General features: G+C 32.8%; 1 protein-coding gene and 1 long non-coding RNA gene across 9 annotated transcripts in view; one reads left to right on the top strand and one right to left on the bottom strand.

Moving 5' to 3' along the window:
* LOC106878173 (uncharacterized) overlaps window positions 1–26,151 on the bottom strand; it is a 1,399,830-nt gene that overhangs the window by 27,576 nt on the left and 1,346,103 nt on the right. The window lies entirely within an intron of this gene.
* Window positions 24,812–26,151, top strand: part of LOC149134327 (uncharacterized) — a 118,523-nt gene continuing 117,183 nt past the window's right edge. Inside the window, exon 1 of the long non-coding RNA XR_016242816.1 lies at window positions 24,812–24,948. This is a non-coding gene — a long non-coding RNA (uncharacterized LOC149134327). The remainder of the gene's footprint in view (window positions 24,949–26,151) is intronic.

The following is a 26,151-nucleotide window of genomic DNA, read 5'->3' as shown; positions in this document are numbered from 1 at the left end:
ATATATAATAAATAATTTTGTTGGCACCCTAACAGAGGAAAATGATTAGAGTTGTTATTGATCTTGAGATAGTTTTACTGAAGCATTCACAATGCAGCCCATCAGAAAATAAAATTTCAGAGATGAATAAATAAATGTAGTGAAAATGTATAGTGTATAGATTTGTATATAATTGCTATCTCATGAAAGTTTTACAATGAAAATTGCGATCAGATGTAATGGATTATGGCAAATGCTCTTTAAAAAAATCTTACTGTTTTGGTGATTCAGTACTAGGCAAAAGCAGTATATATATGTATGTATGTATGTATGTATGTATGTATGTATGTATGTATGTATGTATGTATGTATGTATGTGTGTATGTATGTATGGATGTACATACATACATACATAGATACATATATACATATAAATAATACAAATAATATGTGAGTATATGCATATATATATATATATATATATATATATATATATATATATATATATATATATATATATATATATATGTATATATGTATATATATTTATATATGTATCCATCAAAGACTAACATCAAAATCTATCCCAGAGAATCAAAGCAAGATCCATTAAAAAATGGAAATTATATGATCCATCTAAAATCTATACAAATATCTGCAAGATCTGTACCAATCAATATTCATTATAAAATGTGAGAAAATGATATCATATATAGATAGTAAAACAGAAGTTTTCAACTGGTTATATTAAAATGTATCACTGAAAATATGAAAAATAAATCTTCCTAATCATGAAATTTTATTTTGACCAAAAGTTATAATATCTAATTACTTTTAATATCCTAAAAGAAAAAGCACACACAAAATGTAATTTTTGTTTGTATCACTATACATGTATATATATACAAACATGTATCTGTATATATATATATATATATATATATATATATATATATATATATGCAATGAAGATCCATTGTAAACAGTTTTACCAATCAGTTTCACTCATGAGTTAGGGGAGTACTCAAACTGGCATCATCAGAAAGGCTGATTTACAGATTCTTAGAGACTGATGAATATGTATATATGTATGTATGAATCTATCTATCTATCTATCTATTTATATATATATGTGTGTGTGTGTGTGTGTGTGTGTGTGTGTGTGTGTATATATATATATATATATATATATATATATATATATATATATATATATATGTATATGTATATATATATATATATATGTATGTATGTATGTATGTACATACATACATATGTACACACACATACACATATATTACATATACTCCCGAGTTCCATCACAGCTAGATCAGTACTACTGAGAAAATATGGAACTTTTAAATATGAAATACAATATATATATTAGATATTCAATATATTAGATATATTAATTATTAATGAAATTAAATACATAATTTAAGTATTCAATACCTTTTTATTTAAATTTTGTGGAATGTTAGCCTTTTCAGTAAATGTTGATTAGGAGTTCATATACTAAACTCCTCCAGGGACTGGAGTATCAACATTAAGCTTTTATATTCAATGACTGAGAGGAATAGGTTTATTTATTCCTTTAGCATTTAGATTTCTTAATCAAATATAATTCTTATTCATTGTTTTGAATTAATCATGCATTATCTTGTACCTTCAAGATTTCAATGAAGTGTTTGTATAATTTTAGAATGACATTGTAAGGTAGGTATGAGAAGATGGATCCAGTCAGTTTTAACATAAAATAGGTAGAATATTTGGGTCAAATATGGCCGGATTAAATGCTAGAGGGTTAAATATTGTGAAAATGGAGTGGAAAATGACACCAGGAAGAGTTAAGCATTCTAGGTATTGCCCAATATTATTTTCCTCAAGCATATAAATAAACTTTCATCATTATATGAACCTTTAAAAGGTATATAACAGCAAGAATTGCTCTTCCACAAAATCAATATGTTATATAAAGACTAGAGATATGTTTTTTTAAAAAATGGAAGAATTAAAAAAAATTCTGGAGTTATAGCAAACTTAGTGTTTAGTTATATGCAAATACTGTTGAACTAATTCTGAATATTAAAGTCTGCCGATATAAAAAAAAGTCTGCCGATATAAGAATGAAAAACAAAAAGGGACTGAAATTTTGTAAAAATGATAAAAGAGTTTGAAAGAGAAGGGTGAAAAAGAAAAGGAAATTTCAAATAGTTGGAAAGCTGTTTCAGAGCAAAGAGTTTTGATTTGTTAGATGTTTCTTTCAATCTATTGTTCTTTTAATGATAGATAATGTTGAAAGAATGTATAAATAAGGGTTTTATTGATTTTCTGAAATCCTTTCGATGGTTTATAACAAAGAGTACTATTTTCAACAACTACTGAATGAAGAGGTTTTAGAAATTGTTTTACTTTTAATGTACTGAAGTTTGATATTCTGTAGTTAAAAGATAAATCTATTCAAAAAAAAAAAAAAATATTCAAACTAAAATAACGAACTTTTTGATTAAAATTATTGGCCATAGATCTTTAGTGAATCTCAAGACAGTGAACAAGTTGTTGCTTATAATTTTTATGCTGGTTGATTATATAGTAAATTATTTTACCTCATGTTTGGAATAGAGAAATTTGTTAATATGAAATAACAAAAGATTATAAATGATAAAAGAATATATAATCAATGATAGTTACTAAGATAAAAAAAAACTAATTGATAACAGATAGGCGAGACTGAACTCATTATTTAGTCCCAGAAGTAAAACTTAGTTTTAACACTGAAACATTGAGTATCAAAAAGAGCTTAATCTAAGCTTAAGGTCTCTTGGAATATCTTGGCTCATAAAAAAAAAAAAAATTAATAGGGAAGATATTAGGTAAGATTTCTATAAGTATTCTTATTTTAAGATAAATATACTTTCCTATATTTAAGAGATGAGGAATAATGTACTTTATTTACATTTGACAGATATTTGTCCTCATCTTGTTTGTTGTTAACTCAACGTTTTGGCTGATATACCTTCCAGCCTTCATTAGGTGTCTTGGAGAAATTTTGAACCTGGGTTCTCATTCCTAAGGTATTTTTCGATGTTATTATTATTATTATTATTATTATTATTATTATTATTATTATTATTATTATTATTATTATTATTTAGGTCACTGCCTGGAATTGAACTCGGAATCTTGGGGTTAGCCCGCGCTCTTAACTACTATGCCATATGCCCGTGGGCATCATAATAATAATAACATCGAAAAATACCTCAGGTTCGAAATTCCCCCCAAGACACCTGATAAAGGCTGGAGGGTATATCAGCCGAAACGTTGTGTTAACAACAAACAAGATGAGGACAAATATCCGTTCAAATGTAAATAATGTAGACAATGTAAATATACTTTGTTTGGTTATATTTGATATTTGAAGAAGTTTCTATATATCCGAATCAGAATATGAATCCAAGAGAATTATTTAACTGAGGAAAGTTCACATATTAGAAATATACAGTAAATGATTTCCACTGCACTATGAGACAAACTAGCTTAGATAACTAAAGTCAATATATCCAGTCATTAAATATATAAGAATCAAAAGTGCTCAAAATATACATCAGCAGAAATAAAATATGTTATGCAATAACTTGTGTATATATATATCTACATCTTTATATATATCTTTTACTCTTTTACTTGTTTCAGTCATTTGACTGTGGCCATGCTGAAGCACTGCCTTTAGTCGAGCAAATCAACCCCAGGACTTATTCTTTGTTAGCCTAGTACTTATTCTATCGGTCTCCTTTTGCCAAACCACTAAGTTAAGGGGACATAAGCACACCAGCATCGGTTGTCAAGTGATGTTGGGGGGGGGGGGTCAAACACAGACACACAAACATATACACACACATACATATATATATATATACATATATACGACGGGCTTCTTTCAGTTTCCGTCTACTAAATCCACTGTAAAAGGCTTTAGTTGGCCTGAGGCTATAGTAGAAGACACTTGCCCAAGGTGCCACTCAGTGGGACTGAAACTGGAACCATGTGGTTGGTAAGCAAGCTACTTACCACACAGCCACTCCTACGCCTATATATATATATATATATATATATATATATATATATATATATATATATATATATATATATATATATATATATATATATATATATATATATATATATATATATATATATATATATATATATATATATATATATATATATATATATATATATATATATATATATATATATATATATATATATATATATATATATATATATATATATATATATATATATATATATATACGTAAGTCATCTAAAAGTTCATAGGTCAGGGAAAAGCTGCACTCTATATCTGTCAAGTGGGTATATTATCTGAAGTGTACAATATCATATATCCATCATGGCTGATCTTACCAATCGGTTTTGCACTAAGGATACAGCAGATTGTTAGGTAACCATTCAATTATTTAACCCTACACTCATCAGAGGTAGCTGATATGGAATGAAATATGGTAGTCATAATACTCTGTTGTACTCCTAGTGTGAAAGCGATTGGTAAGATTAGCTGTGATGGATATATAATACTGCACACTTCAGATAATATATGAATGTGTGTATGCATGCATGTGCGTGTGTTTGTGTGTGTGTATTGAAGTATAGTGACTTCCATTTAGGAAATCTCTGTGTGTGTGATGACAATAAGGCCTTGCTATCCATTGCAAATCAAACATATGTGCATTCATTCCATGTATGCCTTAACTTAAATGTATGCGATGGCGTGATCTCAGGGTTTTTCATGCCAGACTTATTGAAATAAACTGAGCTCCACTTTTGTCTTAGTTTGTTATAAAATTAGCTACTATTAAGTATTAAAAAATAGTCATTGAAACAATTTCACAAACTGAAATAGTAGATATAATGTGTGCTTCTAATGTCTATATGTTTCAGTAATCCATACACACATATATACGTATATAGATATATACATGTATGTATGTATGTATGTATGTATGTATGTATGTATGTATGTATGTATGCATGTATGTGTGTATGTTTGTATGTATATGTATATATATATGCACACACATACATGTGTATATATGGCCGCAGCTCTAAGCTGAAACTATAAATAAAATTTTAAAAATATATAACAAAGAAAATGAGTGGCTTATTAGCAATTTGAATCTAAAGGCAAATTTAACTGAGGTAACAAAATGACAGAGGGTACTGACCAGCGCTAGCTATTGCTAGAAACAAGAGTGAAAACGACTCAAAAGCCACAAAAGTACTATCTTAATGACTGATCAACTCTTGTTTCTAGCAATAACTGGTGCTGGTCAGACCCTCTGTCACTTTTGAGACCTCTAATATATATATATATATATATATATATATATATATATATGTGTGTGTGTGTGTGTGTGTGTGTGTGTGTGTGTGTGTGTGTGTTCATTGGAAGTAAATGATTCACATAGCCATTACTCAGAGATACATAGGCATGGAAACACATTTCTGATGAATCAGATGTCTGCAATTATTGAAACCTTAGCTGCATTCAGCTTGAAATGTGGTTTGTTATTGCAGTATGTAAGATATCATTATATTCTGAAGGTTATACTCTAGTATTCTTGCTTTTCCTTGATACTATTTTCCAAATCAGTTGGTTGGAATTAAGCTTTTCCATATCATTTTCCATATCAGTTGGTTGGAACTAACCCAAAACCAATGCTCAATTAAAGATCACTTCAGAATTTTTGTTGACACATACTGCAAAGTTTTTCAGAATAAACAATTTCTTAAACAAATAAGGTCTGGAATTATGGAGGAACCATAGCCACACTACTTAGAGACCTAGGACACGAATGCCACTGATTGTCTATCACACTGCCTGTTTGTCTGTTTCTGTCTGTCTTTCTATATGTGTCTATCTTCTCTCTGCCATACATACTTAATCATTTAATACAAATTTGGGTATCCTGAAGTGGTTTGCTGTATCCTTTGACGAAAGATATAAAATGATTTCTAGTTGCTATCACAGACGAACTTAAGTCTTGAGTCCATTCTAATTGGTTTACTCAAAAATTAAAACCTAGGATAATCAAGGAGTTAACTACTTAAGAGATGGAATTTAACCCTTAGCATTTAAACTGGCCATATCCAGCCTCTTACACCTATCCTACGTTGTTGTTGTTGTTGGCACTCCGTCGCTTACGACGTCGAGGGTTCCAGTTGATCCGATCAACGGAACAGCCTGCTTGTGAAATTAACATGCAAGTGGCTGAGCATTCCACAGACACGTGTACCCTTAATGTAGTTCTCGGGGATATTCAGCGTGACACACTGTGACAAGGCTGACCCTTTGAATTACAGGCACAGCAGAAACAGGAAGTAAGAGTAAGAGAAAGTTGTGGTGAAAGAGTACAGGAGGGTTTGCTACCATCCCCTGTCGGAGCCTCGTGGAGATTTGGATGTTTTCACTCAATAAACACTCACAACACCCGGTCTGGGAGTCGAAACCGCGATCCTATGACCGCGAGTCCGCTTCCCTAACCACTGGGCCGTTGCACCTCCACAGTTTTGTACATAACAGTAAATATTCTTTCCTTTCCTACTCTAGGCACAAGGCCTGAAATTTTGGGGGAGGGAGCCAGTCCAATAAGTATGCAACTGGTACTTAATTTATCGACCTTGAAAGAATGAAAGGCAAAGTCAACCTCGGCAGAATTTGAATTCAGAACATAAAGACAGATGAAATACCACTAGGCATTTTGTTCAGTGTGCTAACGTTTTTGCCAGCTCACTGCCTTCATAACAGTAAATATTGCAATGCTTATAACAGGTCTTTTAGGGAGTTGGGGGTATTTGATAAATATATAAATGTTCTATATATCTGTTACTAGGTATTTGATGGTAGAGGAAAAGAAGTGTTACATGTTGAACTAATTGGACAAAACTTTGATAGAATGAATATAGGCGCAGGAGTGGCTGTGTGGTAACCACCTCCTTTCCTTAACAGGGAAAGGAAGGCCTGTTTTTCCTGCATAGTAGCCATACTGAAAGAAACAGTATGGAAGACGCATGTGAAAGGTATAGTGACAGGTACCTTTGTCTCCGGCCAGGGGTTGGTTAACTTTTTTAGTTACCACCTCAGTAGTAAGATCAGGCTGGAGAGGGATATGTTTGTGAAAAGATGGAAGTCTGTGGAACGCAAGCTGAGTGCGATTGTTACCAAGTAAGTTAGGTCAATTTGGGAAGCAAAAGTTCTACCAGGATGGTCGGGTGCCTTCCTTCTAGCTGCCTCATTGCAAAACACAATGATTCTTGTGTCTAATTTTTAAGCATATTATTTTTGTAAAAAAAACGTTTAAGCTACTCCCCCTTATGTTTGTCTGTCCTTGTTCGTCCCCTCTTTGTAATGCCTTCATTGCAAATCGCTAATGAAATAAAGTAGCTTGCTTACCAACCACATGTTTCCGGGTTCAGTCCCACTGCGTGACACCTTGGGCAAGTGTTTTCTACTATAGCCTCGGGCCAACCAAAGCTTTGTGAGTGCATTTAGTAGACGGAAACTGAAAGAAGTCCATCGTATATATATGTATATGTATATGTGTGTTTGTGTGTCTGTGTTTGTCCCCCCCAACATCGCTTGACAACCGATGCTGGTGTGTTTATGTGCCCGTAACTTAGCAGTTCGGCAAAAGAGACCGATAGAATAAGTACAAAGAATAAGTCCTGGGGTCGATTTGCTCGACTAAAGGTGGTGCTCCAGTATGGCCACAATCAAATGAATGAAACAAGTAAAAGAGTAAAAGAGTATAGCCAGTGATGCTTTCTCAGTGTCTGGTTATTTTTCCTGTCTTGACTCAAGGATGCAGGAAATATAACAGTGATTAAGTAATGGCTTCATATCAGCTGATTGTCCAGCACTTCCTGTGATATTTCTACAATGATGGTTTACATATTGTTATCTATGTTGTTGTTTTTGATGATGTTTTATTCCTTAATTATATTTGGATGAGTGGTTTTAGCCATTGGATTATAGCCATGCTAAGGGAGGTATTACCTTTGTTTTTAGTCAATCATATCACCACAACTGTTTATTTTAGTTTGATGCACAAAGTCCATTTATTCAATAGCTGATGTATATTTTTGACATAAAGAAGTGCAACATGATACACTAGTTTACACCCCTGTTAAATATAAGCATTTGTATGAATGTGTATGTAATATAGTGTGTATGTTTATGCTGTAGTATGGAGATATGTGCTTTTAATATATACTTGCAGTAGGTGTATACGGATTTTGATAAAATACACACATGCTTGGTCAAAGCAATGCATGAACAATCTTTCTATCCATCCATCCATCCATCTGCACGTGTGTAAATCTATACATACATACATACATACATACATATATACATGTATATATGTATGTATGCATATATATGGTTTAAAGGAAATTTAATTATCCCTATTTGTAAAGTGAAGAAATAAATTTTAGTAAAGCTATTTCCAACTCTAAGAGCATCAGACATGTGTATTTAAACTCACTAATGCCTACATCTCTCTTTGCATTTGACTGTTTGTCTGTATGCTGCTGTCTTGTCTCTGCCATGCATACAAAGATAATCATTTAATACAAACAGATATATTCAGTTTAACTAATTCACAACCATATATGTTTAAACTTTGTTTAAGTGCTATTAACATCTAAGAAAGTTTAAATAACATAAAAAAACCACCTCAGTAACTATTATCAAACTAAGTTTTCCTGCAATCACATTAATTGTAGTAACAATTCCAAATACAATTAATGTATCATTAAACTGATTGCTTAGTATAATTCTCTTATTGATTTTTAAGAGTAAATAAGAAAGAAATTCTATCCAACAATTTGTTTACAAAATGATTCTGAAAGAAACTATGACAGCAAAATGTCATTAAATATTCTTTTTTATTGCCTATCTTCTCAAATATTTTCATTTCCATCTACGACAATCATATATCTCTCCTAGGGCAAAACACCTTCTATCATACTTCAACCTTCCATCATCTGATGTAAAGTCACCAGTATTAATACTATTTGCCCACTTAGCTGAGGAGTCATATCGTGTGAGCTATGTAGTGACCTTGATACTACTGGTTCCATGGCTGGAAAGAGGAAGGGCATCCAGCCATTAGGACCATAGAAAGGCATCCATCCAATGTCTACTTTGGCAGACTTTGGAGCTTGGTGCAGTTCTATGGTTTGCTAGCTCCTGTTAAACCATCAAACCCATGCCAGCATGGAAAACAGATGTTAGATGATGATGATGATGATGATTATGATGATGATGACAATAATGAAAATAGTTTCAGCAGACAAATTTGCAGATTTTAATTAGTGTCCTTATAATTAAGAGTTAATATTAACCCAGTCATCAGAAGTTTACACTGTTTTGTGGTTGGTGATGATGTTGTCAGTACTTGGTATTTCGTTTGAGGTAGGTAGGAACACTGTATTTCGTTTTGCAATCATAATATACTACTAAGTCTATTAAAGGTTTATAAGACAGTACTATCTTATTTTTGTGTTGGTAGTGCAATACAGTGAAGACGCAATGGCCCAGTGGTTAGGGCAGCAGACTCGCGGTCATAGGATTGCGGTTTCGATTCCCAGACTGGGTGTTGTGAGTGTTTATTGAGCAAAAACACCTAAAGCTCCACGAGGCTCTGGCAGGGGATGGTGGCGAACCCTGCTGTACTCTTTCGCCATAACTTTCTCTCACTCTTACTTCCTGTTTCTGTTGTGCCTGTAATCCAAATGGCCAGCCTTGTCACACTGTGTCATGCTGAATATCCCTGAGAACTACGTTAAGGGTACACGTGTCTGTGGAGTTCTCAGCCACTTGCACGTTAATTTCACGAGCAGGCTGTTCCGTTGATCGGATCAACTGGAACCCTCGACGTCGTAAGCAACGGAGTGCCAACAACATCATTATTATTATTATTATTATTATTATTATTATTATTATTATTATTATTATTAAATGATATTGTTTTACTTATCAGATAATCTCCAGCAGTCTAGTTGGCATTTACCTAAATGCTATGCTGACCATCTCTTATTTGGATATTTAAAAATTAAAAGTATCACATGCATTTATGATCAATGGCTTTGATGGACATTTGAGTACAAAAACAGCATCCATTATACTTATTAATGGTTCACCGTACTATTGTATGGGAAAATAATTAGGGGTATTAATGCACTCAACCTTTGATGCTTGTATTTCATTTGGCAAGAAGATTCCGATTGTAACTTGCGGAAGTTTGTACGATATTTTAATAAACAAACAAACACACACAAAATTACTGCATAATGTGTGAATATTGGCATGAGATAGCTATGATGTCATACAAACAAGTCTGAGTGTACAAGTCGTGATGTGGGCCTCATATCGATGGGGAAACTTTGAAAGCCTCTTCAGTTATGCGGCATTATTTTTATATGACCAATAGAGGGTATATCACTGATGAGTGTGGCTGGAGAGAGTTAGCAGTTGGTCATCCTCATCATTAACACCACCACCACCACCACCATCATCATCATTATCATCGTCTTCATCATTGTTTAACATCCACTTTTCCATGCTCGCATGATGTAAATAGAAATATTTTGAAGTAGATTATTTACTGCCAGATGCCTTTCCTGTTGCTTACCCTTCACTCACTTGTTTCCAAGCAAGATATTATTTCTGTATGGTCAAACATGTTTTTTTCTTGGAAGACAGAAACTTCTGGCAGCTTGCTGTACTCGATAAGACATGTCAAACTAAGTAAAAGTCTTGTAAAAAAAAGCACATATTTCGGCGCCACATAAAAGCACTTGAGTTGGTGACACATAAAGGCACCCATACTGGTGCCATTTAAGAGTGCCACTTCAGAGTGTCTGTGCCAGTTGCTAAGGGAAAGTGTCTGTGCTAGTGCCATGGATAGAGTACTGATATTAGTGCTATGTAAAAAAAAGCACCCAGTACACTCTGTAAAGTGGTTGGCATTAGGAAGGGTATCTAGCTGTAGAAACCATGCAAAAACAGATAACAGGAGCTTGGTGCAGCTCTCCTGCTTGCCAGTTCCTTGTCAAACCATCCAACACATGCCAGCATGGAAAACGGATGTTAAAATGAGGATCATAATGATATATGTAGGTATATATGTTCATATATGTGTATGTATTTATGTATGTGTGTACATCATCATCATCATCATTTAATGTCTGCTTTTCATGCTAGCATGGGTTGGATCATTTGACTGAAGACTGGCAAACCAGATGGCTGCACCAGGCTCCTATCTGATCTGGCAGAGTTTCTACAGCTGGATGTCCTTCCTAACGCCAACCACTCCGAGAATGTAGTGGATGGTTTTACACGCCACTGGCACGAGGGCCAGTCAGGCAGTACTGGCAATGGCCACACTCAAAATGGTGTCTTTTATGTGCCATTTGCACAAGAGCCAGTCCAGCGGCACTGGCAACAACCTCGCTCGAATGTTTTTTCGTATGCCACCGGCACAAGTGCCAGGAAGGCAACACTGGTAATGATCACGCTCAAATGGTGCTATTTACATGCCACTGGCACAGAAGCCAGACAGCTGCTCTGGCAGTGATCCCGCTCGGATGGTGCTGTTAGCGCTCCACTGGCACAGGTGCCAGTCATCGAATTTGGTTCATATATATATATATATATATATATATATATATATATATATATATATATGTATCATCATCATCATCATCATCATTGTTTAGCATCCACCTTCCATACTGGCATGGGTGGGACAGTTTGAAAGGAGCCAGCAGGCAGAAGCCTGCATCAAACTTCTGTGACAGTTTTGGCAGGATTTTTACAGCTGGATGCCCTTCTTAACACCAACCACTCAGCAGAGTAGACCTAATGCTTTTTACATGGCACAAGCACAGGTGAGGTCAGTTTTGGCAAGGCTTTTACAGCTGGATGCCCTTCCAAACGCCAATGTGTGTGTGTGTGTGTGTGTGTGTGCATGCTTATGTGTTGTTTCTATGTCTGTCCTTGCATTTGACAGCACAATAGACACAAATTGCAAAAATCTAAGTACTTAAGTTAAAAACAATTCCATTGTTAATATGAATGACTAAAGCTTTCAAATCAGTGCTCAAGCATGGCCACGACCTAATGGCTGAATAAGAATAAGTTATAATTGTAAATTATCTCAGAGTATGGAATACAAACTTTGAAAAGTTAAGTTCACAAACATCAAACATCTTTTGTAACTTCCATCTTCAAGAATACAGGGGATCATGAACTGTCTCTTAGATATGTCTTTGAGATGAAAGAAGCTGCACGTCTGATTTTGTCATGATGGTGCTCTTTTAAATCTCGTATGGTTATCTGAGCATCTTTAAGTACAAATATATTTGTTGTCCTTAGTACTAATTATATCAGCATATCTATCATTGATCTTAAAGGGAAATTGATCTGTAATTTTGCTTTGCTTTTTCTGTTTCTAAGTAGTTACATTATTTTATAAATTGATTATCCAGTCATAAAAAATAATTATCAATCAGTTATTAATAAATAGATCAATTCTGTAAATCAATCAGTTAGTAATTACCATAACATTTTTCAGAATGAATGCAGTAGTAACAACTTAAAATTTCATAACTTTACGCCATAAAATTAGGAATTATACAGCCAAAACAAAACAACATTTACATTGAAATACTGAATGGATAAATGTACTGATCCACCATATGATAGATGAAATATGCCTCCACAAAAATATACATATTTGTGAGAAAGTACATCACCTCGGTGTTAGGGCATTGTACTCACAACTGCAAGATTGTGGCCTTGAATTCCAGACTGGTGGAGCACTGTTCTTGAGGAAAGCACATCATATTATGCTGCCCAGCTCACTCAGTTATAAATCAGTTACTCTGTGATAGATGGACATTCTGTTGACTGGGGAATGTCATAGTTTTGATCAATCATGTACCAGAGATCTGCTTGCCTAGCCAGCAAGGGGGCATTATTCAAAAGCTACAACAATACAAGTAAGAGCATTGTGACCAGCAGTGTATAATGAAATTTGATAGTCTGGTAGATAGTGAGGAGTGACCATATAGGCGCAGGAGTGGCTGTGTGGTAAGTAGCTTGCTTACCAGCCACATGGTTCCGGGTTCAGTCCCACTGCGTGTCACCTTGGGCAAGTGTCTTCTACTATAGCTTCGGGCCGACCAAAGCCTTGGGAGTGGATTTGGTAGATGGAAACTGAAAGAAGCCCGTCGTATATATATATATATATATATATATATATATATATATATATATGTATGTGTGTGTGTGCATGTTTGTGTGTCTGTGTTTGTCCCCCTAGCATTGCTTGACAACCGATGTTTGTGTGCTTATGTCCCTGTCACTTAGTGGTTCGGCAAAAAGAGACCGATAGAATAAGTACTAGGCTTACAAAGAATAAATCCCGGGGTTGATTTGCTCGACTAAAGCGGTGCTCCAGCATGGCCACAGTCAAATGACTGAAACAGGTAAAAGAGAGTATATATATGAGAATATATATATATATATATATATATATATATATATATATATATATATATATATATATGCTCTGTTTATCACTTTTTACTTTTATTTCAATAATATTTTGCTTTTTGATTCAAGGACTGTTTCTAAGTTTTTATTCTAATTTATGTGTATTTTATGTTTGTGGTTTGTACTCCACACAAATATATTTGTATATTCCAAAACAACATTGGACTATATTTTTTTAATGTTCATTGACATAATAAGAAGTAGTTATCATGTTTTAAGGGGTTGAAATCTTAAGGGTATCCTAATTGACAGCTGATGAGGAAAAATCCTTTGTTATGTAAATGTGTTTTCTTTGTCTTTGCTAGTTATTCTGCTTGATTTGTTTAATGTACCCTGGATGGAACTAGTTCTTTGACAATGACAATGGGCATTGTATGAATAAGAGAGTTTGTCATAAGATTTTATATAAGAACGATAATGTTTCTCTAAATACATATACTTTATCATTTGCATAACATCATTATATGGCAAATAAAATACAAACACACATACATACATACATACATACATATGTATGTATGTATGTATATATATATATATATATATATATATATATATATATATATATATATATATATATTAGGGACAAAATCCAGTGTTCTTCAGAAAGTAATTGTGTTTTCCACCACGATGAAATATGAATCAACCAATCACATCAGAGCCAAGGTCAAATGGATGGGAACTGTCTAGAAATAGTACATCATCTCTTCTATCCGGTAGCGTGACATTCATAGTTATTTTGGTAATTAATCCCATGGAGGATAAGAACTTTATGAAACAACATATTTGCCATTGTTTACTGTATGAGTTTTGAAAGAAAAGTATCACAACAGAAGCAATGGAAAACATTTGTGAAGTGTATCCAGATGCAGTGAAATTTTATACATGTCAGCTGTAGTTTAAAAGGTTTAAAGATGGCAATTGAGACATATCCAACAAGCCTCACTCTGGAAGATAACCCACTCTGAATGACATTTTGAATGAGACCATTGTATCAGATCCACGTCAATTCACCAGAGATTTAGCATAAAAATTTAATGCGTCATGTTCAACTATCCACAAACATCTCAAGCAAATTGAATAAACATGCAAAGAAGGAATTTGGATTCCACATGAGCATACACTTGAGAACTGAACACAAAATTCCACCATCTGCAGCAGTCTTCTAACCAGGATAAACAACCTATCATTTCTACATCATCATCATCATCATCATCGTTTAATGTCCGCTTTCCATGCTAGCATGGGTTGGACGATTTGACTGAGGACTGGTGAAACCGGACGGCAACACCAGGCTCCAATCTAATTTGGCAGAGTTTCTACAGCTGGATGCCCTTCCTAACGCCAACCACAAATGGGTTTTGCATCACAACAGAAAATGAAAAAGACAATGGTTATCATGTAATGAGAGGCCAGTGCTAAAACCAAAATCCGACCTCCATCCATAAAAATCCTTGCTCTGTGTTTCGTGTAATATGAAAGGTATCTTCTATTATGAGCTACTGGAACACAGAAGGAGCATAAATGCAGATGTCTACTGCCAACAACTTGATCTTGTAAATGAAAAATTATGTCAGAAGTGGCCAGTTTTGTTAGACAATGCATGGCCACACTCTTCAAAACAAACCCAAGAATAAGTAAGATTGTTAGGATGGGAAGTTCTTCCACATCCTCCATACTCACCTGACTTAGGATATACAGATTTCCAAGTGTTCTGATCTCTAGAACATTTTGTAAGAGGCAAAACACTCAGAAGCAGGGAGGAAGTTGAAAACAATCTTTCAGACTTTTTTCCAGAAAAAGAAATAGATTTCTTTGAAAGTGGCATAAAAATGTTACTTTCCCATTGAAAACAACGGTGATTACATTCTTGATTTAAACTATTCAGATAAATGTAGTTTACATTAATTTTTATAGTCTTTCTGGTGAAACACAATTACTTTCCAAACATCCTAATATATACATATATATATATATATATAAAGATATATGTGGGCATAAGAGAGGCTGTGTGGTAAGTAGCTTGCTTATGAACCACATGGTTCCAGGCTCAGTCCCACTGTGTGGCACCTTGGGCAAGTGTCTTCTACTATAGCTTTGGGCTGACCAAAGCCTTGTGAGTGGATTTGGTAGATGGAAACTGAAAGAAGCCCGTCGTATGTATGTCATATATATATATATATATATATATATATATATATATATAAACCCATATATTCAAATAAGAATGAAAACTTGACAGTTGTTGAATATTCAGACTGATAAGAATAAGATAATAAAGATATACTTTTATAAAGACATGAATAAATTATGTCATCTTTTCTAATGACAAAGAAAATAGTTTCTGAGTGAATGTAAAAACTGTTCTAACAAACCATTCCTATCATTTATTCTTTTCTGTGTTTTTTTTTTTGTTGCTTTATGTTTTCCTTTAACCTTTTTGGCCAAGTAAGAAGTTGGTGTTAGCAACTTCTTAGACAGGGCATCTAAGATTCGTTAGAAGGAGAGAGGAAGGTATCTTTAAAACAGACTTGCGTCAAAGGCTTGCAGCAGAATGGACACCCAAGGTGTCATATGGTGGTGTCAAACAAAGTAATGGATTACGTCTGACATCCAACTTGGCCACCTCAAGATTTGAACTCAGTTTACAAGAAGTCAGAAAAAAAATCTGGCAATACAACTGGTCTGATGTTCTTACAGCTCCATTAATCTGTTGATCAGGGTTGACATATTGTTATTAACTTCACAAGAGTGAAATGCAAAGATGGTCTCAACATTATTTGAACTCAGGGTGTAGAGAATCAGGGCAAATACTGCTCTAATGACTCAATCTCTCTCCCAATGAACTACTTTCTTAACTAATTAGAAGTGAAATTATGATCCAGTTGCTGGTTCGTTAAGTATCATACATGAAAGTAACTGAAGTTTTGTCAAAATTTTGTCAACATTCATCATCATCATTTAACGTCTGTTTTCCATGCTGGCATGAGTTGGATGGTAAGCTGGGAGCTGTACCAGGTTCCCATCTGATTTGGCAAGGTTTCTATAGCTGGATGCCCTTCCTATTGCCAACCACTCTGAGAGTGTAATGGGCGTTTTTTACATGCAACTGGCATGGGTGCCATTAATCTGATACAGGCATCAACCATGACTATGTTCTCACTTGGCTTGACAGGTCTACACAAGCATGGTATATCACCAACACAGGGAAATAAATTCTATCTACTTTTTTCTTATATTTTAAGCAGAAAATGCTTAAGTATAGAAGGATACGACTGACAGATTCAAAATTAAACAATCATTTACTGTGAAGTTCTAGAATATAACAGATCTAGTTACAGATAATGCATAATTATATGAGAAAGAATTAGAAAGACAATGTGGAAAAGTAGGTGTCATTTGATCAGAGTTGGAGTGTGGTCACTAAGTAAATATTCTATTGTAAGGAATCTAGAAATAAAAGGAATAAACATTAGTGTGACCAAAATTAAGTGGACATAATTTATCTTTAAATCATGGTAGATGCATATCTTTTTTTTTTTTGCTTTGACTTATCTCAGTAATTTGACTATGGCCGTACTAGACCACTGCATTGATGGATTTTAGTCAAACAAATTAACCTTAGGACTTATTTTTTAAGCTTAATACTTATTCTATTGGTCTCTTTTGCTGAACTACAAAGTTACAGGGAGTTAAACATACCAACACTGGTTGTCAAGCAGTGATGGGGGACAAACACTGACACAAAGACACCACACATAGATATATGTAAATATATATATATGATGGGCTTTTTTCAGTTTTCGCTGGCCAAGTCCATTCACAAAACTTTGGTTTGCCTGAGGCTACAATAGAAAACACTTGTCCAAGTGTCATGCTGAGGGACTGAACCTGGAACCATATGGTTGGGAAGCAAGCTTCAGTTTTTTATATTTAAAGAAAGAGAAAAAAAATTGATATTTTTTAAAACCTTAATAGATTAGTCAAGATTTTACTTACTCAATTCTTTATATGGCATTTTAAGATAATCTGGAAATATTCCAAAAACTAACAATTCTATTTTCATGGAATCATGTAATATTAATTAATAATGAATTGATAATGATTGATATTGAATAACTATAATAATAGTAGTCGTTTTCAAAATGCAAAATAATGATTTTTTAAAATCAAGCATGAAGTTTCAGAATTATGAGGGAAGATAACTGACCAAGTGAAGTATTCATGTCTTTCCTAAGAATATTGATGCAGTAATTGAATCAGTTTGGTAGAAAACAGATTCCTTAATCAGGTATGATCAGAGAATTTTAAATGTTACTATTATTTTAAAGTTATTTTACTCTTTACACATATGCAATTAAATTTTCATACACATTATTAACTTTAATGGAATCAAATATTTGATTGTATTTTAAAACAAATGTATACCTGAGATAGAAATTAAAGTTGACAATAGCCTATTGCAGCTACCTTCTATTGCGATTCTATAGACTTGCAATAATTTGTTGCATTTTTTTAGAAACTACAGGATGAAATTTATTCCCTTTCACACAGAGACCAGTAATATTAACTTTCTGGAACAGAATAGTGTTGAGTTAAATTAAATGTGAAATATTAATTGGAATAATATCAAACTTCATTCTGAGTATTTTATATATTTAGTATATTAATATGGGATTATTGTTTTATATAATTTTATGAAACTATTTCTTTGATATTGTTATTATAATTATGTTATAAAATGAAGTTCATAAATTACTCTTCAAAGTCATTAGCACTATTCATTATTTGAATTGATAAGGAGTATGGGAAACTAATATTATTCTAAATTACTTGTTTCTGACAGCAATCAAATAGATCAGAAATAAATGAGAATTAATTGATGCATTACAGAAATGAGAATCCACAAAAAAAACAAAAAAAAAAAACAAAAACATATCCAAGATATTTGAAAAGGGGATAATTAAGGATCTTTCATTACGCTTAATCTAATTCAAGGTTATATTTTTACCCGCCAGTATCTCTTTTTAAGAATATTTGTTTTGGTTAATAATAATAATAATAATAATAATCCTTTCTAATCAAGGCACAAGGCCTGAAATTTGGTGGGAGGGGACTAGTCAATTACATTGAACCCAGTACTCAACTAGTACTTAATTTATCAATCCCCAAAAGCTCAAAGGTAAAGTTGACCTTGGTAGAATTTGAACTCAGAACGTGAAGACAGATGAAATGGCCACTAAGCATTTCACTTGGCTTGGTAAAAATTTCCCCAACTTGCTGCCTTAACAACAGCAACAACAACAATAATAATAACCCTTTCTAATCCTGAAATTTGGCAGAGGGGGCTAGTCAATTACATCGACCCCAGTGTTTCCCTGGTACTTAATTTATCAACCCTGAAAGGACAAAAATGCAAAGTTGAACTTCACAGAATTTGAACTTAGAGCGTCAAGGCAGACAAAATGCTGTTAAGCATTTCATCCACTGTGCTAACGACTCTGCCAGCTCACTGCCTTGATGATAATAATAATAATAATAATAATAATAATAATAATAATAATAATAATAATAATAATAATAATAATAATAATAATAATAATAATAATAGTAATAATAATAATAATAATAATAATAATAGTAATAATAATAACTGTGAAAGGTAAAGTTGAACATGGCAGAATTTGAACTCAGAAGATGGACGAAATGCTGCTAAGCATTTTGCTCGGTGTGCTAATGATTCTGCCAGCTCACTGCCTTAAAAATAATAGTAATGATAATAATAATAATAATAATAATAATAATAATAATAATAATAATAATAATAATAATAATAATAAAAATAAAAATAAAAATAATAATAATAACAATAATAATCACAATAATAATAATAATAATAACAATAATAATAATAATAATAATAATAATAATAATAATAATAATAATAATAATTACAATAATAGTAATCTTTTCTACTAAAGGTACAAGGCCTGAAATTTGGTGGGAGAGGACTAGTTGATTACATCAACTCCAGTCTTTTACTGGTACTTATTTTGTCAACCCTGAAAGAATGAAAGGCATTTGAACTCAAGGCATAAAGGCAGATGGCATTCCGCAAAGCATTTTGCCTGGTGTGCTAATGATTCTGCCGGCCTGCTGCCTTCATATAATAATATTGATAATAATAAAGAGTGTTTTGAATGCATTAAAATTAAATTTTTATCTGCAAGAAGGTTTTATTGTGTCTCTGTTTGAATAAAGTTTCTATATTTACATTGAAATCTTAGTTTATCTTAAAGAATTAACCCAAGGGGGTTAACAATGTGAAAACCTTGGTTTACCCAATGATAAGGCCATACTAATCAACAAAGAAAAACGTGTTAAACCCATTAAAAAGTAAAATTTTTTTGTTGGTTAGGTTGTCCACAACTAGTCAGATTATTATGAATGGTGTTCAATTATAGACTGTATGAAAATATAGGTAAGAAAAGAATTCCAAAGAATTAGGAATAGTGGCTAAGGTGGGGCTTGATGAAGTGGAGCATAGATTAAGTGAAAAGGGGAGGAAAGACGGGCATATAAGGGAGGCTTGAGTGGAGGGTAGTGTTGATGAGTAGATTCCTTTGTAACAATGAATAGAAGCTGAGTCAGGAAACAGTGCATCTGTAAGCTAGATGCTGGAGTGTGTTGGTAAGTTAATTCTTGGCAATTGGCAATGTTGTAGAGTCAGTCATGAATATTTCTGTGTATAGTGACAGCCATATCCTGTATGTGAGAACTGCATTCCACTGTGGGTCTCACTTCAGGTTTACAGAATCAGAAGTTTCAAATTAACATATATTTTATAGAATGTTAAACTGAAACTTGATTCTGGGGAAGCTCAAGGCATTTTCTAAAATTAGTAATTATATCACAAATTTAACGCAGAGAAGTTCAACATTAGGATCTGAAATGTAAGATCTTCTCTACCCTGATGAAGAAGGCTCATCTTATCCTATGTTGATTGCATCTATTACAGCTGCATATTGAGGTGAACTACATCTACCAACCTTATGTATCTCTAAGCCCCCAGAAATAGCTGTTGGACTTATAACATCTTTCTCCTACCCTTTTAATTTTCTCTGTCATCTGTGCTTTGTGTAAGTTAGATCTATTAATATAAATATATATTTGTACTTAAATAAATTATCATCTGAAAGTCTCCATCTTTGGGTTTCTCTCGTAAACACACCAACATCGGTTGTCAAGCTGTGTGTGTGTGTGTGTGGGGAGACAAATACAGATACAAAGACACACATACACACAGATATAATTCTTTCTAATTTTGGCATAACGCCAGCAGTTCTAAGGTTGGGGTAGGGAGGAAGTCAACTACATCTATGCCAATACTTGAATGGTACTTTATTTTATTGACCCCGAAAGGATGAAAGGCAAAGTTGACATCAATAGGATTTGGACTAAGACTGTAAAGAGCTGAAAGAAATGATACTAAGCAGTTTGTCTGATGCACTAATGATTTTGTCAGCTAACTCCCTTCCTGTAAATCTGGTAATCCTTTTTACTGGTGGTTGGCACTCCGTCAGTTACGACGATGAGGGTTCCAGTTGATCCAATCAACGGAACAGCCTGCTCGTGAAATTAACGTGCAAGTGGCTGAGCACTCCACAGACACGTGTACCCATAACGTAGTTCTCGGGGATATTCAGTGTGACACAGTGTGACAAGGCTGACCCTTTGAATTGCAGGCACAGCAGAAACAAGAAGTAAGAGTGAGAGAAAGTTGTGGTGAAAGATTACAGCAGGGTTCGCCACCATCCCCTGCCGGAGCCTCGTGGAGCTTTAGGTGTTTTCGCTCAATAAACACTCACAATGCCTGGCCTGGGAATCAAAACCGTGATCCTTCGACCACGAGTCCGCTGCTCTAACCACTGGGCCATTGTGCCTCCACAATACTTCTTACTATACTATAGGCAAAGGCCTGGAATTTTGAGGATAGGGCTCATTGCATTAACTTCACTATTTGACTGGTACTTAATTTGTCAAACCTGAAAGAATGAAAGGCAAAGCTGACCTTGATGGAATTTGAACTCAGGATGTAAAATGACTAAAGGAATGCTACTTAACATTTTATCTGGTCTGCTATTGTTTCTGACTGCTTAACGCCTTATTAACAATAAAAATAATTTAATTTTCTATTTTATTTAAACTAATGCATCATGAAATAAGTTACAACAAATACTATATTTTTCTTTTATTATTATTATTCTGTTGACTGTGTATAGTAGTCAATAATATTTCAGGTTAACTGTTCCAGTATAAACACCAACGAAAAAGAAATATCTAAGAGTAATTCTTGAGATATCATTTCATAGAATAAATTTTAAAAACTCCGCTAAGTTAGAATAACTTTAAATAGTTTCTTAGATTATACAATAAATAATCAAAATAATACATAATAATTTTATAGTGATAGAAATTTACTAACATGAAAATTATATTAGATTTTTTTTTTTAAGAAGTTAGATAATGCATAATAATTAATCTTATTCAAAGTATTTCAATTAATGTACAATCTCCAAATGAATTTTAAAAGTTCATATCAAAAATGCTATATTTGTGTCTTAAGAAAAAAAATTTTAATTCAAATATAATATAGTTTAAATTGAAGTTAAAAATTCCTTAAACATAGTTAAAGCTAAAATTATTTAAAAATTTGACAAACAAAAGAAAAGAAATGAAACTAAGAAATGTATAATGTGAAAATGAGGGGAAAAAAAACAAAAACAGTAAATTTAGACTACTATAGTAGTCTTGTTAACCAGATGACATAGATGCATGTTTAGACCATATTAAAAAAAAAAATTCCATTCCAAATTGACAACAATGTCCAAAAATATGAAAGCAGTCATAGAAGCCACAGATACTGTCCAAAAAAAAAAAAAAAAAAAAAAGAATGGAATCAATCACTCAAACACCCTATGTCTTATTTCATTCAGAATTTTAACCTGGAAAGCAAAATCATCATAGCAAATTCCGAAATACCAAAAACATCATTGAACGAGAAGCAGATAGCAGAATATTATATGACTGGAGGGTGGGGGGTGCATAAACTGGTGTGACCAACACATAAGCAAGGAGAAAATTGAAGGCGGGCAATCAGTTTGTGACACAAAGATAGGTTTTAAAACAAATGTCAATACACAAACACTCATAAATATAATTATATTTGTATACATTGCAATAATTATTCACTCACAGACATATATACATATACATTGGCAAAACATTGTTTTCAATCATACACAACTGAGGATATTTATATGCATCTATATATATATATATATATATATATATACATATGCTTATATATATGCATGTGTGTACATTTGTGCATGTGTGTGTGTATATACTTTATATATGTATAAACATGTGTGTGTATGTATGTATGTATGTATGTATGTGTGTGTGTGTGTATAAATATATATATATATATATATATATATATATATATATATATCTATATATGATACACATATATACACATATGTATATCATTTATTCCAAGTGGAGTTAGCGCGTGTCAGCAGGAGTTTTACATTCTTGATCCTATGGTGACTGAGAAACATAAATATGAAACTCTGATTTTAAATACATGTAAAATTGTTTTCGAATAAATGCTATTCCACTTTACTTAGTAACCCTACGTACATATTTTCATTGCATTGTAATTCCCACCAGTGTTAACGCATTCATACACGCATACATATATACATACATACAAACATACATCTCTCTCTTTCTCTCTCTTGCTCTGTATATATACCTATGTAAGTCTGTGTCTTTTAACAGGATAACTATCCAAGGTTTTATACTGAGGGAACTCAGCATTCATTGAATCAGAATTCAAATCACTGCAGCTGAATAAATCCTGGTTTCTGTCAGTATGGAACTAACAAAAGACTGGACTGAAAGAAATTGTTTATCCAACTTCCTATTGTTGCGTAACCCATTCTTCAAGTCCATTGCTAACTTTCACACACACACACACACATTTACATATGTATGCACGTGTGTCAGTGTGCATGTATGTGTATACAGGCATGATCAAGTAGTTAAGAAATTTATTACTGAATCATGTGGTAGCAGGTTCGATCCTACTGTGTGGCATTATGGGAATGTTTTTTTTTACCACAGATATGGATTAATCCATGATATTTGGATCAAACTGCATAAACAGAAACTATGTAGAAGCTCATTGGATGGATTGTACTTGCAAATAAAAGAGCTAACCTTGGCACACAGTATGTAGTGATTTGATAGTGCAGGAGATTAGTCAAATGGAAATACTGGTCTATTTATTGTTGAAACTGACAAAGAGCCATTTACTTCACATATATTTACACACACACACACACGCACACACACACACGCACACACACACACACACACACACATACACACTCAAATGTTCACAAACTTACACATATATAAATATGCATACATATGTGCATGCATTTACACACTCACACATATATGAATATATGTGTAAGTGCATGTGTCCATGTATATAAGCATGTGTGTTTGTGTGTGTGTGTGTGTGTATAAATGATTTGCTTGGATATAATGCTAACTTTTATACCTATGTTGTTATGGCAGTAATAGATGCATTCATGCTGATGTGAGAAAGAATAAGCAAGGCTTTAGCGGGACATATTAAAGATCGCAAATATTTGATAGGAAGAGTTGAAACCAGCTTTGGTCTTTTAAAGAAATTGGAAAAAGAAATTGTATATAGATATATAAAAAAAAAAAAATAGAGAAAGATAAGAATGGGTTATGCACCAACACAATGGTAGTCCTAGCAATCCAAAGCCAACATCACAGAAACAGCAATTGAGTGTGAATATGTGAACAGAACACCAGCTGTGCAACAACCATCAAATGATAGTTGACAAAAAGATCACCATAATTATTGTGACATTTATTCATAACCTCTTGTGTCAAACAAACTGTTAAGGAGCAATTACGTCATATACTTTCAAATAATGGAATAGTTATTGTGACATATCAGTTTCAAAGTCCAAATCACCAAGTTTTCATTGTTTATATTTGATATACAATGCCACATACTAACTTCATTAGTTGAAAGAATATGATGAAATTCAATCATACTTTTTGGAAATTCGCACAAATATATAAACATAAAGCATATGTGAAATCGTTTAGAAGATATTTTTCAAGGTTTTGCTCATAAATGATTCACAAATATTTAATATAAAGAGCTGACTTAAACAATAAAACTGATATATTTTTCTTAAACAAAAATGGTAAGTTTTTTTTTTTTATACTTTTAAAAACATGTTTATGCCTTGGCTATTCATAAGATCAAACTTAAAAGGTTTCCTATGGTCCTGAATTATTGATTAGGAACAAACCTAGATTTATCTATAGAAGAATTATTGAGGAACTAACTGGTTCTTAATACATTTAGATATGTGTACAGTCATAAGGGTGATATGCTGTTTACTTCTTATAGCCAAAGCAAGTTTGACTGCAGTATTTTAATTCCTTATCTTACACTCTGCCATTGAAGTAGAATATTATATTTAACATTACATGAAAGGGACATGGATTAGCCGATTCAGAAGAGATTGGACAAAATGTTTCGCTATGGCTCTTTACATTGAAGTAAATTCAAATGCTACTAAGGTTAAGTTTGTCTTTAATCCTTTTCAGTTAATAAAAGAACCAGTTAAATCTTAACCTCTTCCTTCAAGACATTTGGTCTTATGCAACATACTACATGAAAGTTCTCCAAAATCATAATCCCTTTATGTAACTGTTAAAATATTAATGATGCTCATAATTACTAAAGTTCTTTGCTTCATAAAAAGTAGGAAGAAATAGATATAGTAAATTTTGTATGTCGTGAAATCTTTTCTTGAGTAGAGGTATTTATTGTTTTCAAGCTTCTTAATCTCTAAAAAACATTTATATTTCTCCAGTAGAGAAATGTTTACTCATTAGTAAAATCTTTAATTAATATTTTTTGGTGTAGTTTGTGAAAATTATTTTCTTTCTAGAATTATAGGAATGTATGAAATTGGGGTTAGACCCCATATTTTGAAGCTATTAACAAGTTGAGAAACAAACGAACTTCTTGATAGACTGTTTATGTATGTAGATAAATTTCCCAAACTGTGTATGCATTTTTGGTTTGTTGAACTGAAAAAACATTTTATTCAAATGACAACAAAATGCTTGCAGCAAATATGTTGTCATAACTAATGAAAAAACTTTATCTATTTGGTTGTATTACACTCAATCTAGAAACAATAGCTCTTGTTAAAGCCCATTTCTAATGAGTTACATTTAAATATATACTTAAAATGATCAAGTTGAGCTTTATGTCTTAAATTATAATTATTGTAATAATCTATTACTATAATTATTACTTTAAAATAGCTTTGTAAAAAATAATGATTGTAAAAATTTTTTGTAATTTTTATAGCAATGCCGACAATTTTGAG

The sequence above is a fragment of the Octopus bimaculoides genome, chromosome 8, assembly GCF_046866305.1.
Source record: "Octopus bimaculoides isolate indiv1 chromosome 8, ASM4686630v1, whole genome shotgun sequence".
Classification (NCBI taxonomy): Eukaryota; Metazoa; Mollusca; class Cephalopoda; order Octopoda; family Octopodidae; genus Octopus; species Octopus bimaculoides.
This window is presented reverse-complemented; position numbering and strand designations above follow the sequence as displayed.